Consider the following 18591-nt stretch of genomic DNA (forward strand, 5'->3'; position numbering starts at 1 on the left):
TACACTGATAACATCTGTGGCTTGGCATAGAAGATATCTGCATTTGATCTTACAAAACAGTTTTTGGGTGTGTTTTATTAAATGCTCAGCACGAAGTGCCAAAAGAATTCTCAGGAATTTTGTTAATTTTGCTTAATGAAGATGTGTTTTCATTTAAAGGGATATGAAAACCCAATTATTATTTTATTGGTGTTTCAGACAGAACATAAAACATTTCCATATTACTTTTATTATCAAATTTGCTTGTTTACACTGAACTATATCCCTATCAAACATGCAATAATAGGAGACCTCTCCAACTGGTTCTCCAAACAACACTCATGGATAAGCCGTATTAACGTTATAACAATGAACGTTTTCCCAAGACTACTATATATTATGCAGTATTTGCCTACCCCACCCCATTATATTCCAAACATACAGAGAATATTTTGTTCTTACATACGGAATAGAAAACCCCCCAGAAATGACAGAACCAATATGTTACTATTAAAATCAAGTGGAGGGCTAAGTTTCCCAGACCTAGAGGCATATAGACACTCCATATTTATGCAGAGAGTGATAGATTGGAGACTCCATCATAACCACAACATATGGGTACCACTGGAAAAGGATACAAACCCCACTGTTTTCAAATTTAGTGAGTCTTTGCTGGCAACCAAACGGCCCTCATAATATCCAAAACCTTATGAACCCTGTTGCAAAAGAAACTCTGTTGGTGTGGGAATCAGCTAACAGGACAAATCCTTTACTGACATCTCGTCCATCACCTCTCACATCAATAATAGAATTATTATTATTATCGGTTATTTGTAGAGCGCCAACAGATTTTGCCGCGCTATAAACATAGGCGGTATTCAAGGAAACATTTATATGGATGAAATGGGTAGAGGGCCCTTCCAAGAGTCGCACTGTTGTAGTCAGCTCTTAAGAAGGTGATCTACAAACAGATGGGCTCTTAGGCTTACATGCTAAGGGGGTTCAAGGGTAGAGCAATGAGGAGAGGAACTGGCATAAAAAAGTTTAGGTGATCCTCCGTTCCTCAAAAGAGATACAAAACATAGTGGAATATTGTTTAAACAATAATAGTTAAGATAGCATGTTCAAATGGCTACTCGCATATGCCTGAGCTATCACCAGTTCAGGTATAAAGGCAGTCCTGAGTACAAAGCTGTCAGGATCAGCTGGGTTGTATCTGGATATTCGTTCACAAACTCCCGGATCTCCAAGGGAAAGAAATGAGATAATAGTGTGATATTGTTTATACACCCAAATTTATGGAATCGATACTTGGAATATTACTCACACTTTCTAGGAGCTAGTCTCAAGCTCCACTTTCAGCACAGACCTGAATCTTTTGGCTATCAGGTAAAGCCTTAACAAACCAAACCGGAACCACTTCCAATCAAGGTTTTTTATTTAAAAGGTAAATAAAATAGTTTAAAAACAAAATACACTCTGGAAATACTAGTCATTCGGGTTTACAGTGCAAAAATGTTACCATTTACAAATTACACTTTGTTATTTAGCAGGATGGCAATGGATTGTATCCCTATAGTCGCCAAAGTCCTTACAGCATAACACCCTTCACTATGACGTATTCTCAGATGCGTAAGTTCAGTCTCGACGTACATTTCGCCACGTCCCTTTGGCTTTTCAAAGAAATTTAACAAAATACATGCATAGTTGCTGCAGTTAAATTACAACTGATAGATTTAAAGAGCATATTTATATTTTAGATTCATATTCATAGTCCTGGATAGTTTTAAGCTTGCCTGTTGTATGCTAAATAATTCATCTTTGCAAATATAGATATATATCTTAGAAATTGTTTTAATTGTAAGTAACTAAGAATTTATTTCAAGATAGAAAATAGCAAAAGACAATTGGTTTTTGCACAAATAATAGATACTATTTTGATGTTTTAAATTAGAAATGTATTAGAATCAATTGTGGCTATATAGCTGATTGTACTGTTTGAATGTTAGTAGCTAATATCTTGGAATCTCATTGTGTTAATTGAATGAAATTCAATTATGAATAAGGCTAGTTCTAAAGGTAAATTTTATGAGCTTTGCATAGTATATTTTAATAGTTTAAACATTGTATAGTATTGACTCATATTCTGGTTCCTACAAATATATTTCAGTGTGTCTATAAATATTAACTAATAAAAAAAGAATTCAGGAATTACATTAATTTTATTGTCTTGGTATATGCATTTTGATTGAGGGTTTATTTTAAAGGATAATAATTAAATATATTGTATTATAACCCTGCCCTATACTGACTGAACGTTCTGCTTTCATGCACCTTTTAAATATATAATATGGCATATAGGCTTATTAAAAAAACAACATTATTTGCTTTATTTAACAAGCACATGTAGATATACCAATAAGCCATAAGAATTAGTATATGTTAGCATATGTTCTTGTTTAAGCTATGTTGTTTGCATCAACACAGTAATATGCCATCATTTATACTTGTAATGGTCGTTGGTTTGTATTAGGAGAACACGTTTAGACATCACAAAAAACAATTAATCTAATCAACAAGGACAACCTGTGATGATGTTGTCTCAACACACTCTGCAAACAATCTGCCTCCATGGACCCGGTCCCATAGAAGCCTATTAAATACAGAGTGTGCTCCACAAGTGTAAGAAGACATCATCACATACTTATTCTTTACACATTAACTTTAAATTAAAAAAAATAATATATAGACATAATTACTTCTTCCGACAACAGTGAGGCTCTGGGGTGGTCAAATTCCTCCTCAGACGTGTCCTCATTGGAGATGGTTGGGGAAGAGGGGGAGGAGGAGTACTGTGAATGATTGGGGATTGACCAGGCAGAGTAGGAGATGGAGGAGGCACAGAAGGTGATGGTCTAGGAGCTGATGGTCCCGGCTCTTGTGGTCTTCCCATTTCTGGATATGGTCTGCTTGCCACCTCCCGGAGGACCTGAAATATATTATTTAGAACATTGACTTTATCTGTTTGTCCTATCAGGTTGTTGACTGCGTTGGTCATAAACTGTGTGTGTGCCATCTGGGAGTCCCGCATTTCCAGCAGGGAAGACCCTCATCAGCTCCACTCTACGCTAGTTGTTGTTCCCAAGAAGTCCAGTAAGCTGAACAAGTATTTTGAGGTTCCTTCCTCGACAGACGTGTTTCCGGTCTCTGACTAAGCTTCTGAGATTATTGCTAAGGAGTTGGAGAGGCCAGGTATACCTTTTTCTCCATCTCCTATATTTAAAAAGATGTTTCCCATAGCCTATTAAGGAGGCTTGGCAGACAGTTCCCAAGGGGAAAGGAGCCATTTCCACCTTAGCTAAGAGAACCACTATTCCCATAGAGGATAGTTGTGCCTTTAAAGACCATATTAACAAGACGTTAGAAGGGTTACTCAAAAAGATGTATGTGCACCAGGGCTTGCAATGGCAGCGAGCTGTGTGCATTGCTACCGTAACTAGTGCGGCGGCATATTGGTTTGATGTGTTGTCTGATGCTATCAGGACTGAAACTTCCCTGTATGAAATCCAGGATAGGATAAAGGCTCTTAAATTGGCTAATTCCTTTATTACGGATGCTTCCCTTCAAGTTATCAAACTGGGAGCAAAGATTTCGGGTTTCTCTATTCTAGCTCGCAGAGCCTTATGTTTAAAGCCTTGGTCTGCGAATGTGTCCTCTAAGTGTAAGCTTCTAGCTATTCCTTACAAGGGGAAAACCTTGTTTGGACCTGGCCTGGCAGAGATTATCTCTGATATCACAGGAGGTAAGGGTCATCTTCTTCCTCAGAATAAGAGAAACAAACAAAAAGGACGACAGAGCAATTTTCATTCCTTTTGAAAATTCAAGGGAAATTCTTCCTCTACTACCTCCAAACAGGAACAGACTAAGCCTGCATGGAGACCCAATAAATCTTGGAATAAGGGAAACCATCCAAAAAGCCTGCTGTTGAATCAAAGACAGCATGAAGGGCATGCCCCTGATCCGGATCTTGTAGGGGGCAGACTTTCCTTCTTCACTCAGGCTTGGGTTTGAGTTGTTCAGGATCCCTGGGCAATATTAATAGTGTCCCAGGAATACAAATTAGAGTTCAAAAGTTTTCCTCCCAGAGGCAGGTTTCTGCTTTCAAGATTATCTGCAGACCAGACAAAAAGAGAGGCATTCTTACACTGCGTAAGAGACCTTTCCAACATGGGAGTGATTGTTCCTGTTCCGGAACAGGGTCTGGGATTTTATTCCAATCTGTTCGTGGTTCCCAAAAAAAGAGGGAACATTCAGGGCAATTTTAGATCTCAAAAGTCTAAACAAATTTCTCAGAGTACCGTCCTTCAAGATGGAGACTATTTGTTCCATTCTCCCTTTTATCCAAGAGGGTCAATTTATGACAACAGTGGATGTAAAGGACACATACCTGCATGTCCCCATTCACAGGGATCATCACAAGTTCCTAAGGTTTGACTTCTGGACAAACACTTCCAGTTCATGGCTCTTCCCTTCAGTCTTGCCACAGCTCCCAGAATTTTAACAAAGGTTCTGGGATCGCTGTTGGCGGTGCTCCGGTTACGGGGCATTGCAGTGGCGCCCTATCTGAACGACATTCTAGTCCAGGTGCCATCTTTACAACAAGCAAGTTCCCATACAGACATGGTGTTATCCTTCCTGCGATCTCACGGGTGGAAGGTAAATTTGGGAAAGAGTTCCTTAGTCCCAAATACAAGGGTAACTTTCTTGGGAACTATAATAGATTTCCTATCAATGAAGACAGAAGTCAGGAAAAGATTATCGATACTTGTTGAGTCCTTCAGTCTACTCCTTGGCCATCAGTGGCTCAGTGCATGGAGGTAATCGGGCTGATGGTGGCGGCAATGGACATCATCCCGTTTGCTCAGTTCCACCTCAGACCTCTGCAGTTAAGCATGCTCAGGAAATGGAACAGAGATTATGCGGATTTGTCTCCTCAAATACTACTGGAGCAGGAGACAAGGGATTCTCTTCAATGGTGTTTGTCTCTGGCTCATCTCTCCAAGGGAACCTGCTTTCGCAGACCCTCCTGGGTGATTGTGACATCAGACGCCAGCCTTCTTGGATGGGGAACAGTCTGGGGCTCTCTAAAGGCTCAGGGAACTTGGACTCAGTCAGAGTCTGTTCTACCCATAAACATTCTGGAGCAGAGAGCAATCTTCAATGCTCTTCTTGCCTGGCCTCAGTCCAGTTTATCAGGTTCCAGTCGGACAACATAACTTCAGTGTCTTAAATCAATCATCAGGGAGGAACGAGGAGTTCCTTAGCGATGACAGAGGTAACCATGATAATTCAGTGGACAGAGGATCATTCTTGCTGTCTGTCGGAGATCCACATCCCAGGGGTGGACAACTGGGAGGCGGACTTCCTGAGCAGGCAGACCTTTCATCCGGGGGAGTGGGAACTCCATCCAGAATTGTTCTCCAACCCGATTCTCAAGTGGGGTCAGTCGGAATTAGATCTCATGGCATCTCGACAGAATGCCAAGCTCCAGAGATACAGGTCGAGGTCCAGGGACCCCCAAGCAGAACTGATAGATGCTCTGGCGGTTCCTTGGACAAAATTAGGATTTCTTCCTAAGGTTGTTTCTGATCGGAACATTAATCAGGAGATTGTGGTTCCTTCTTTGTGTCCTAATCCTTCTCAGAAGGAATGACTTCTGCACAATTTGGACGTGGTCCGTGCTTTAAAGTTTTACCTGCAGGCGACTAAGGACTTTCGTCAGTCTTCCTCTGTTTGTGGTTTTCTCAGGAAAACGTAAGACAGAAAGCTACGGCTACCTCTCTTTCTTATTGGCTGAAGAGTATCATACGTTTTGCATATGAGACTGCTGGAGAGCAGCCTCGAGAGAGTTATGGCTCATTCCACGAGGGCTGTTGCTTCCTCATGGGCATTCAAAAATGAAGCTTCTGTGGAACAGATTTGCAAGGCTGCAATTTGGTCCTCTCCACACCTTTTCAAAGTTCTACAAATTTGACACTTTTGCCTCGGCTGAGGCCGCTTTTGGGAGAAACGTTCTTTAAGCAGTGGTGCCTTCCATTTAGGTTCCCTGTCTTGTCCATCCCGTATCTGAACTCTAGCAGCTTGCTTGGGTATCGAATCCCATTAGTAATTCTGATGATCCGTGGACTCATTGTGTCATAAAAAAAAAAAGAAAATTTATGCTTCTTTTTTGACACAATGAGTCCACGGCCCGCCCTGTTTGAAAGACAGGTTGTTAATTATTATAAACTTCAGACACCTCTGCACCTTGGTTTTTCCTTTCTATCCTTAACTTCGGTCGAATGACTGGAGTGGGAGGGAAGGGAGGCGCTATTTAACAGCTTTGCTGTGGTGCTCTTTCCCGCCTCCTGCTAACCAGGAGGTGAATATCCCATTAGTAATTAAGATGATCCGTGGACTCATCGTGTCAAAGAAATACATTTATCAGGTAAGCATAAATTTTCTTTTTTGTGTCAAATTTCAAAGTTATGTCTGTTTCCACTCCTCCTGTATCATGCGACCGCCATCAGCCAATCACAAATGAATATACGTATATTTTGTGAATTCTTGCACATGCTCAATAGGAGCTGGTGACTCAAAAGGTATAAAAATATGAAAAGACTGCACATTGTTGATGAAAGTAAATTGGAAGGTTGTTTAAGATTGCATGCTCTATCTGAATCAAACAACAACTTGTGTCCCTTTAAAGAGACATACACTAGATGTTTCTTTGCATAAATGTTTAGTAGATGATCCATTTATATAGCCCATACAGGGGTTTTTTTTGTAAAAATTTAGTTTTCTAAAAAAAACATATTTGACTCCTAACCAAGCCCCAAAGTTTTAGAAGTAGACTTGTCTACCTACTCCTCCAGCTTGCTCCCGTTTGTGTAAAGGGTCTTTTCATATGCAGGGGAGGGGGGTGTCTGCTCTTTTTGCTTTCCAGACCTTTTCACTGGGTGTCACAGATTAACCTCATCAACAGTGCTAAACTGCATGTAATAGACACTGTAAAGAACAGTTATATGAAAACTGGTGTATACTGTCCCTTTAAGCTCTATGAGCTTTACCACTCAGCATCCCTGTTCTGTGAGTTTGTGTGGTCTACCACTTTATGGCTGAGCTCTTTTTGCTAAAAGCACATCTAGTAGGGAAGAAATTTCACAAACTGACTTGTTTAGTAAGACCCAGCCTACTGCCAATGTGCAGCTATGGAGATTTCAGGACTATGAACTGGACTTTATACACTTATTAGCAATGGGTGTGGATGAAACACCTGAACTCAATAAGTATCTACATACCTTAAAATATGCACCCACACATACATTTTATTTATATATATATTTATATATATATATATATATATATATATATATATATATATATATATATATATATATATATATATATATATATATATATTTTATGATATATTACACACACACACAAAATACTCAATTCCGGAATTCCCAAATCCTTGCAATTACCATCACTAAAAATAAAGGCGACCTTCATTCATCAGTAAAAAAAAAAAACCCAAAAACAAACAAAAAACAACCACCTGATGAATAGGCACCTTTATTTTATTTTGCCATAGCGTCAGTTCTAACATAAGCACCTACGGCACAACTTTTTTTTCAATGATCTAACGTTTCCACCTTAGTCAATAGCTGTGATATTGAAAAACTGAGCTGTGTTGTGGGTGGCCGGAGGCATTTAGGTTAGCACCGAGCCTGTAGCAAAAACATTTAAACTGATGGATGGTCACCTTTATTTTATGTGATGGTAAATTCTAGCGTTTCATAAACAGTAGGATTTATCATCTATTTAATGCATACCCATATCAATAAAAGAACTATAAACACAATGTAAGATCAGTGACAACTTTATTAATAGAACAGATATCAGAAACACTTTAATAGCATTTTATTAAATAGCCAGGCTTATAGTTCAAACAGGAATGCCAAGGACAATCCCTTTCCATGGGTACACAAGTTGTGAGAGCAGCAGTTACACAAAGCACACACACGTACTCCAACTGGAAATCACCTGCAAAATAAACAAAAAAAAAAGTGAGAATACAGAACAAAATTTCAAGCTCCTCCTACAAACCCCAGAGCATAGCATACAGTAGAAATGGTGTACACTTTTCTCCTCAACAGGATCCATTTAAATGGGCTGTAATTCAGGGAACACCTACAAAGGGTATCAACTTATTCAGCAATATGCATTTTTTCTTTTAAACCCCTTAATGAACAACGCCGTCCCCTGTATGGCGCTAGTTTAGCCCTTAAGGACGCTGCTGTACTGGGCTCTTTCTGCAGCAATCTCACTGACAGTGGCTGGATTGCATGTCCCACTGGAGAAAAGGCTTGTTTTTAATATATATAAATATATATATAAAACTAGATGGCGGATACTATTTTGAGGGTAAGAGAGATGTGTGTGTGTGTGCGCGAGTGCGAGCACGCATCCTACACTGCAGAAAGAAGAAAAAAAAAAAAAGCTCTTTTTTTTTTTTTAAAAGGAGCAAAATGCTCTGGTCTTTTGGGTAAGTTTTTGTCTGAAATTCCTGGTCCAACTTATTCAAATTTTTAAATTGAATCAGACACATAAAAATTGCTGCATATCAAGTAGAACTGTCAGCAGTTATTAAGGGATGGCAATTTTAGAGTGCAATTGATTAAAATTGTTTTTTTAGTATCACAGTTAAAGTGGCGTTACTCAACAAATTCTTATTTAGCCCTAAAGCAACTCCTCCATGAAACAAAGTATTTTGGTGCATAACGGATTGCTAACTGATTTGTTAGCAGTTATCAATAAAAAGGAACATGAAACCCATATTTTTTCCCCTTTCACGATTCAGATAGGGAATACAATTTAAAACATTCCAATTTGCTTATTTCTCTTGGTATCCTTTGAGGAAAAGGATACCTAGGTATGCTCAGGAGCTGAGATTTAACTGCCGATTGGTGGCTGCACATATAGTTCTCGTTATTGGCTTACTGTGTGGGAGCTACCAGTTTTGCATTGCTGTTCATTCAATAAAGGATACCAAGAGAATGAAGCACACAAATTGTATAATATAAAGTCAATTTGAAAGTTATTTAAAGATGTATGTTTTTTCAGTGGCGACTCTAGGAACAATATATAGGGGGGGCACAAAAAACATAATTTATGTAAGAACTTACCTGATAAATTCATTTCTTTCATATTAGCAAGAGTCCATGAGCTAGTGACGTATGGGATATACATTCCTACCAGGAGGGGCAAAGTTTCCCAAACTTCAAAATGCCTATAAATACACCCCTCACCACACCCACAAATCAGTTTAAGTTTAATGAATAGCCAAGAAGTGGGGTGATATGAAAAAAAGTGTGAAAGCATAAAAAATAAGGAATTGGAATAATTGTGCTTTATACAAAAAAATCATAACCACCACAAAAAAAGGGTGGGCCTCATGGACTCTTGCTAATATGAAAGAAATGAATTTATCAGGTAAGTTCTTACATAAATTATGTTTTCTTTCATGTAATTAGCAAGAGTCCATGAGCTAGTGACGTATGGGATAATAAATACCCAAGATGTGGATCTTCCACGCAAGAGTCACTAGAGAGGGAGGGATAAAATAAAGACAGCCAATTCCGCTGAAAAATAATCCACACCCAAAACAAATTTTAAATCTTATAAAGAAAAAAACTGAAAATATAAGCAGAAGAATCAAACTGAAACAGCTGCCTGAAGTACTTTTCTACCAAAGACTGCTTCTGAGGAAGAAAACACATCAAAATGGTAGAATTTAGTAAAAGTATGCAAAGAAGACCAAGTTGCTGCTTTGCAAATCTGATCAACCGAAGCTTCATTCCTAAATGCCCAGGAAGTAGAGACTGACCTAGTTGAATTAGCTGTTATCCTTTGAGGCGGAGTTCTACCCGACTCAACATAAAGCATGATGAATCAAAGACTTTAACCACGATGCCAAAGAAATGGCAGAAGCCTTCTGACCTTTCCTAGAACCAGAAAAGATAACAAATAGACTAGAAGTCTTTCGGAAATCTTTAGTAGCTTCAACATAATATTTCAAAGCTCTAACTACATCCAAAGAATGCAACAATCTTTCCTTAGAATTCTTAGGATTAGGACACAATGAAGGAACTACAATTTCTCTACTAATGTTGTTAGAATTCACAACCTTAGGTAAAAATTTAAATGAAGTTCGCAAAACCGCCTTATCCTGATGAAAAATCAGAAAAAGGAGACTCACAAGAAAGAGCAGATAATTCAGAAACTCTTCTAGCAGAAGAGATGGCCAAAAGAAACAAAAAAACTTTCCAAGAAAGTAATTTAATATCCAGCGAATGCATGGGTTCAAACGGAGGAGCTTGAAGAGCCCCCAGAACCAAATTCAAACTCCAAGGAGGAGAGATTGACTTAATGACAGGTTTTATACGAACCAAAGCCTGTACAAAACAATGAATATCAGGAAGATTAGCAATCTTTCTGTGAAAAAGAACAGAAAGCAGAGATTTGTCCTTTCAAGGAACTTGCAGACAAACCTTTATCCAAACCATCCTGAAGAAACTGTAAAATTCTAGGAATTCTAAAAGAATGCCAGGAAAAATGATGAGAAGAACACCAAGAAATGTAAGTCTTCCAGACTCGATAATATATCTTCCTAGATACAGATTTACGAGCCTGTAACATAGTATTAATTACGGAGTCAGAGAAACCTCTATGACTGAGAATCAAGCGTTCAATCTCCATACCTTCAAATTTAAGGATTTGAGATCCTGATGGAAAAAAGGACCTTGCGACAGAAGGTCTGGTCTTAACGGAAGAGTCCACGGTTGGCAAGAGGCAATCCGGACAAGATCCGCATACCAAAACCTGTGAGGCCATGCTGGAGCCACCAGCAGGACGAACGCTCCTTTAGAATCTTGGAAATCACTCTTGGAAGAAGAACTAGAGGCGGAAAGATATAGGCAGGATGATACTTCCAAAGAAGTGACAATGCATCCACTGCTTCCGCCTGAGGATCAATGGATCTGGACAGATACCTGGGAAGCTTCTTGTTTATATGAGAAGCCATCAGATCTATTTCTGGAAGTCCCCACATTTGAACAATCTGAAGAAATACCTCTGGGTGAAGAGACCACTCGCCCGGATGTAATGTCTGGCGACTGAGATAATCCGCTTCCCAATTGTCTATACCTGGGATATGAACCGCAGAAATTAGACAGGAGCTGGATTCCGCCCAAACAAGTATAAGAGATACTTCTTTCATAGCCAGAGGACTGTGAGTCCCTCCTTGATGATTGACATATGCCACGGTTGTGACATTGTCCGTCTCAAAACAAATGTCTCTCTTTAGAAGAGGCCATGACTGAAGAGCTCTGAAAATCGCACGGAGTTCCAAAATGTTGATTGGTAATCTCGCCTCCTGAGATTCCCAAACCCCTTGTGCTGTCAGAGACCCCCATACAGCTCCCCAACCTGTCAGACTTGCATCTGTTGAGATCACAGTCCAGGTCGGAAGAACAAAAGAAGCCCCCTGAACTAAACGATGGTGGTCTGTCCACCACGTCAGAGAGTGTCGTACAATCGGTTTTAAAGATATTAATTGCGATATCTTTGTATAATCCCTGCACCACTGGTTCAGCATACAGAGCTTAAGAGGTCGCATGTGAAAACGAGCAAAGGGGATCGCGTCCGATGCAGCAGTCATAAGACCTAGAATTTCCATGCATAAAGCTACCGAAGGGAATGATTGAGACTGAAGGTTTCGACAATCTAAAACCAATTTCAGACGTCTTTTGTCCGTCAGCGACAGAGTCATGGACACTGAATCTATCTGGAAACCTAAAAAGATTACCCTTGTCTGAGGAGTCAACGAACTCTTTGGTAAATTGATCCTCCAACCATGTTCTCGAAGAAACGATACAAGTTGATTCGTATGAGATTCTGCTATAAGTGAAGACTGAGCAAGTACCAAGATTTCGTCCAAATAAGGAAATACCACAATACCCTGTTCTCTGATTACAGATAGAAGGGCACCGAGAACCTTTGTAAAAATCCTTGGAGCTGTTGCTAGGCCAAACGGCAGAGCCACAAACTGGTAATGCTTGTCTAGGAAAGAGAACCTCAGAAACTGATAGTGATCTGGATGAATCCGAATATGCAGATATGCATCTTGTAAATCTATTGTGGACATATAATGCCCTTGCTGAACAAAAGGCAGAATAGTCCTTATAGTTACCATTTTGAATGTTGGTATCCTTACATAACGATTCAATATTTTTAGATCCAGAACTGGTCTGAAGGAATCCTCCTTCTTTGGTACAATGAAGAGATTTGAGTAAAACCCCAGCTCTGATAAAGCTCTGAAAGGAGTGAAACGCGTAGAAAAACCAGTACCACATACTATAGCATAAGAACCAACTAACATCACACAGAAGAAAATTATCAACCCGGGTAGTAACTTCATTTCTTTTATCCCCTGGCGGATAGCTGAATAAGAGGTTGCGTGCACAGCACTAAGAGCAATCTCCAAATATAATCTAACTACCACGAACCGGATCGGACAATAGTGGAATAACAGACAGAGACCCACGGAGGTTCTGATTGGCTGAATAGAGTCGAGCCCTCAAGCGGGAAATCGAGACGTCAGACGCCAGATTCTCGAGGAACACACACGGAGCTGCTTGACAGAGACCGGCTACTGGTAAAGTTGTTGCCAAGTATTTGAGATAAGGTATAAGACGGTTCTGTTTTACAAAACCGCAGATGAAGTAAAGATTCTGTTTCACAAAATCACAGATGAAGTAAAGATTCTTTATTCTGCGAATACAGTATAGATCAGCAATCAAGATAATTTGTATATCTGACATTTACCTCTAGATAAGGACACTATCATTTAAACGGCAATGTCCTAAGGAATGAACTTTTATCCATACTTGGTATCCACCGCTTATTTGAAATCTAGTTTCTAATTTTAAATTCTGCACTAATTTTTTTTTTTTTTTTTTTTTTTAAATTTTATTTTTATTATAAACATAAGTTATCACAATTCTTTGAAACGTTACAGATATGAGGTAAACACAGCAATCACAAAAAAGATATCTCACATGGCATTAACATGACATAAATATTGCATAATTAAACCAGGCGTTCATCTCCATTCCTAATAGACCTAAAGATCAAACTATAACTGAGTGGAAGGTGAAATGAGGAGTGAGTAGCAGTGTTCACAGATTGGGTGAATCGTGGTCAGATGGTAGAGTAAGATTTTGGCGTTTTTCTCGCCTTTTGTTCTGCTTTCTTTAAAAGCGGAATTACGCTAGTAGCTAGTTATCATGCGGGTATTGCCTGTATAAGCAATGGAGCGGAAGCTAGGGCCGACGGGGGCCACCGCTCCAAAGAAGTGAAATCAAGCTTCAATCATTTTTGTAGTATCGTGGGCGAAAGTACCACCTATGAGGGGGGAGGAGGGTGGACAGATCATCCCGTACCCGAATCAAAGGCCTGTGGTACTAAGGGGGCAGGAAGTCCTAGGATTTAGTTCTGAGACTCTGCAGGTAGGCTTCCCAGGGTTCCCAAACAAGACAGAAAGTTTCCGACTTGCGCCGGACTCTGTAGACATAGTCTTCCATGGACTTGACATAATTCAGGTATTCCAAGACACTCTGCCACTTTGGGGGGTGCACTTTTTTCCAGTTCCTGGCAATTGTCATTTTAACTGAGGTGAGTATGTAAATAAGAAGGGTTCTCTGGTGCGGAGGCATTTTCTCCAAACCCAGGTGTAGGAGAGCCATTCCAGAGTCTTTTATCTCTGGGAGACCCATCAAACCACAGATCTTACTGGTCTTATCCCAGAGTGACTTTAGGTTAGGACAAGTCCACCAGGTGTGCAGTGGGGTGCCAATGCCACCACAGTTCCTCCAACAGGTTGGAGGGTGATTAGGGTAGAGGGTTTGCAATCTGGTCGGGACCAGATGCCACCTAGTGAGCATTTTAAAGTAGAGTTCGTACATCGTGGTGCAATGTAAGGCGGCCTTGGTTATAGCAATAGCCAATGTCCATTTCTTAGGTGAGTATACCTTTTGCAGCTCTGTCTCCCAGGAGAGCATATGTCTCGTCTTAGGAATTACGGGGGGAACCAGTAGGCAACGATAGTGTGCCGTGAGGGGTTTATAGGTCTGAAGGCCCGTTTTCCATCGCGCTTCCCAAGCTGTAAGAGGCCGTGGGGCATCACTCAGGAATCCCCAGGCTTTCAGTAGAGATCTTAGTCTTAGAAGTTCAAATGTCAGTTGCCGCGGGACCTCAAAGTTTGCCACCATCTCTTCTTGCGTTAGAAGCCGATCTGCTACATAAAAATCGCCTACTGTCAAAATTCCGGCCTGCCGCCATAAGTTCAGTCTCATATTGGGAAGGGTCTGAAGTATGGGGAGTACAGGTTGGATAGGAGAAGGATGGGGGGCGATCTGAGTGTGGTGTCGCAATTTATACCATAGCATTTGGCATCCTCTAACAATTGAGTTAGAGATGGTGTGAGCGGTGGCGAGATGCGGGGGAAACCACAACAAATCAGCCAGATCTATATAGGCGGGTAATGAAGCCTGTTCCAGGTCCCTCCATCTCGTGGGGGGGAGGTCTCGTCCCCAAGCAGAGACATGAGAGATCATAGCCGCCTCATAGTACATCTTCACACTTGGTAATCCCAGCCCTCCCTGATCTAGGGGGGACTGTAAGATGAAGGCCGCTACTCTGGGTTTCTTGTTGTTCCAGACGTATCTGTTAAATAGGGTCTGAAAGTTTTTCAGTAGTTTATCTGAGACTGGGAGGGGAATACATTGCATAATGTATGTTAGCTTGGGAAGTAGCATCATTTTCAGGGCCGCAATTCTACCCATCCAAGAGAGTTCGTCATATTTCTTTGCTCTCAGGTGCTTGTCTACTGTCTTCAACAAAGTGTGGTAGTTCTCATGAAGAACCGTCTCCTTATCGTAAGATAAGAAGACACCTAGGTGCCGGATACCTTTGGTGGACTATTTGAAAGAGTATTGCTGTCGCAAAGTTCTCTGTTCTAGGTGGTCCAGATGAATCGGGAACGCTTCCGTCTTGGTTACATTTATTTTGTAGTTAGAGAGCATACCGAATCTTTCAATAAGTGCCATCAGCGGTGGGAGCGATAAGGTCGGCTCTGTGATGAAAAGTGTAAGATCATCCGCGAATAGCGCCACCTTTTGAACTGAATCATGCAGCAACAGACCTTGAATTTGGGTGTCCTGTCTGATGGCTTCCGCCAATGGCTCCATGACCATCGCAAAAAGGAGTGGCGACAGGGGGCATCCCTGCCTCGTCCCATTTCGTATGTGTATTTTAGGGGAGCAAAAGCCCAACCCCTTGACCACAGCCGTGGGGAGGGTATAGAGGGCCGCTACGGCCCCACAGAACGAGAGCGGGACCCCAAACGTTCTCAGAGTCTCAAACATATATTCCCATCTCACCCTGTCGAAGGCCTTTTCGGCATCTAATGACAGGGTGAGAAGGGGCAAGCCCATGTCATGCGATTCAGCGAAGATGTTCAGCAGTCTACGGGTATTGTCAGAGCCCTGTCTGCCTTGGACAAATCCGACTTGGTCTAGGTGGATTATAGAGGGGAGGTGTTTCCCTAGTCTCGTCGCGAGGACTTTAGAGTATATCTTAATGTCCACGTTGATGAGGGAAATAGGTCTATAGCTCCCGCATTCCCTGAGGTCCTTCCCTTCTTTAGGGATGGTCATAATAGTAGCCTCCAGGAATTCTCCTAACATCTTTCCTCTTTTAGCCACATCATTGAACAGTCGGAGCAGAAGAGGAGAGAGAAGAGACACAAAGGTTCTGTAGAAGAGGGTGGAGAAGCCGTCCGGACCAGGAGCCTTATGAGGTTTAAGGGACAGGACGGCAGCCTTCACCTCCTCTAAGGTAAATGGTCTATCAAGGTCTGCAACAGACTCCTCACTTAGCTGTGGTAGTCGCAACTTGGTTAGAAATTGCCCCAACTCCCCACCGCTCACCGGTGGGTCATTGGCACCGCTGTCTAGGTCGTAAAGAGCAGCGTAATAGTCTGAGAAGGCCTGGCCAATCTCCTTAGGAGAGCAGACCATGCCCCGAGCTGAATTGATGGCCGGGATCCTACTGGCGACCGCCCTGTTACGAAGTTTACGAGCTAAGAGCCTATCGGCTTTGTTCCCTTTGCTGTAATATATTTGTTTTAATTTGAATAGGTTGGTTTGCACTCTTAAAAGCTCTCGTTTATTGATCTCAGCCCTTATTGCACCCACCTGGGTGGCAAGAGCGGGGTCCGGGGCTTTTTTGTTGGCCATCTCCAGGGATCTTAGTTCGGTATATAGTTTAGATAAGGGAATCTTATGGACCCCCTTCCATTGGGCCTTTTTCTTTATGAAATGGCCTCTCAGGTACGCCTTAAGGGTGGCCCAGACTATTTCAAGACTCGTATCTCCAGTGTCATTGTGTGTTAAGAAATCTAGAATGATTTCATTTAGGAGTGGAACCTCTGTTTCTGTGAGACACTGGTCTGGGAGTTTCCAAGACGGCCTACAGTCAGGGGACTGTAAGGCCAAGAGTTGGGCACTGACCATATCATGATCCGACCACGGACAGGGCCTGATCTTTGATACGGCAAAGTTGTCAAGTGTCCATGAGTCACAAAGCAGATAATCCAACCGAGAATATGAATTATGGGGCACCGAATGGTGTGTGTAGTCTAGTTCAGTCGGAGCTAGGCATCTCCATACATCAAACAGTCCAAATTGATACATGAGCCGTCGGAAGGCCATTGACAGAGAAATTAGGTTACGGTCTGTTGGGTGGCTTGTGTTTCTTTTCTTGTCTAGTACCGGGTTCCAGACCAGGTTCAGATCGCCCCCCATCAAGAGATGTCCTCTCTTGATTGAGTCTAGCTTGTGTAGGAATTTTCGGAGAAAGGGGATCTGTCCCGTATTCGGGACGTAAATGGATGCCAGCGTGTAAAGGGCTCCATTCAGGACACAGTCCAGGATAAGGAACCTACCCTCGGGGTCTCGTTCTATGTGGTCAATCGTACAAGTAACATCCCGGTGGATCAATATGGCAACTCCTCTCTTTTTTTCCGTATAGGAGGCAATTTCACAGACCGGATATAAAGGGGAACTCCTGGGCTGCCTAGAGCCCCTTTCCCAGTGAGTCTCCTGCAAAAACATTAAATGTATTCTGTGGGCAGATAGGTAATTAAACAGAAGACTCCTTTTGGTAGGCGAGTTAAGGCCCTGGGCGTTCAGGGTGGCAGCCAAAACGGGAGCCATTGTATGGGCGGGCGCCACCTGCGTAGTCAATGAGGACCTCAATTGCGGGTACGGGGGAAGGGTTTAATGCGGGTAGGAAAAAGGAGGGGGCCAGGGGTTGGGGCACTCCAGGCCACGAACAGGACGTCTTGATGCTCAAACGCTACTAGCGGATATTGATGTGTATATAAACACTATCACAATGAGTGATCTCCCAACTAACAGTTGGAGAGCACAACTATAGGTATGGGGGGGGGGAGAGGCCGGTAAAGATAGCCAAGCCCCAGTCGGTCAGTTTAAAACGTGCAAGAATAGGGAGAGCGAGAGAGAGGGAGAGAGGGAGCCAGAAAAAAGCTCCCCTCCCCCCTCGCCCACGCCCCCAGTCACTATTGCAATTTTCTCGCTGTAAGCGAGGGTCTTGTATTATGTTACTGTAATAAGTGCATATCACTATCTCTGGTATAAGGCTAAGAAAGAAATTGAGGTGCGGGAAGTCTAATCTCAGTTCTGTAAAAATGAAGTTTGAGGGAGAGAGTGGAACGGAAGACTCGTGCGTTAGGCTGTATGTAAGGTTCTCCATCTATAGCGTCTCCTCAGGAGAGGTTGAGTGCATACGGGGTACCCGTGTAGGAGAGGGTGTCTCAGGCCCCAAGTATTCTACTATTATGTACATAGGAGGTAGAATAAAGAGCTTAGTGCAGAAGAGGAAAGGCAACAATAAACAACATCAACATCTATGTAAACAGTCGATAGAAGACGGCCATCGTCAGTACGCAGGGGCTTAGCTTGGGAGGGGTGTCAATCTTGTACTGTAGGGCTAGTTGCACATGTGAGTCTGACGATCCCCAATTTGGGAGCTAATCTAATTCCTGGGGGATCCGGTACCTGTGGGGGGGACTGTTATTATAAATGGCATGAGATCTACACAGTCGATGGGGCATATACTGGGGATGCTTATGAATATCTATAAATAATGTACTTAACCTTAGAGATATTGGTCATAGATGGGAATTGGGAAATGTGCGACTCCTGGCGATAGCCATCTAACCCCTGAGAGATATAGATATATATATATATATATATATATATATCAGTTGTAACAGCATCAACGTGGGGACCTAATGGTCGCCAGGTTGAGGACTCTAAGCAGATAATGGTTTTTGTACTTCTGATATAACTTGAGGTACATACATAACTAACAGTAAAAACAAGAACAGGGTAAACATTAACAACCTAGGTACAAATAACATCA

Source organism: Bombina bombina, chromosome 5 (genome assembly GCF_027579735.1).
Source record: "Bombina bombina isolate aBomBom1 chromosome 5, aBomBom1.pri, whole genome shotgun sequence".
Lineage (NCBI taxonomy): Eukaryota > Metazoa > Chordata > Amphibia > Anura > Bombinatoridae > Bombina > Bombina bombina.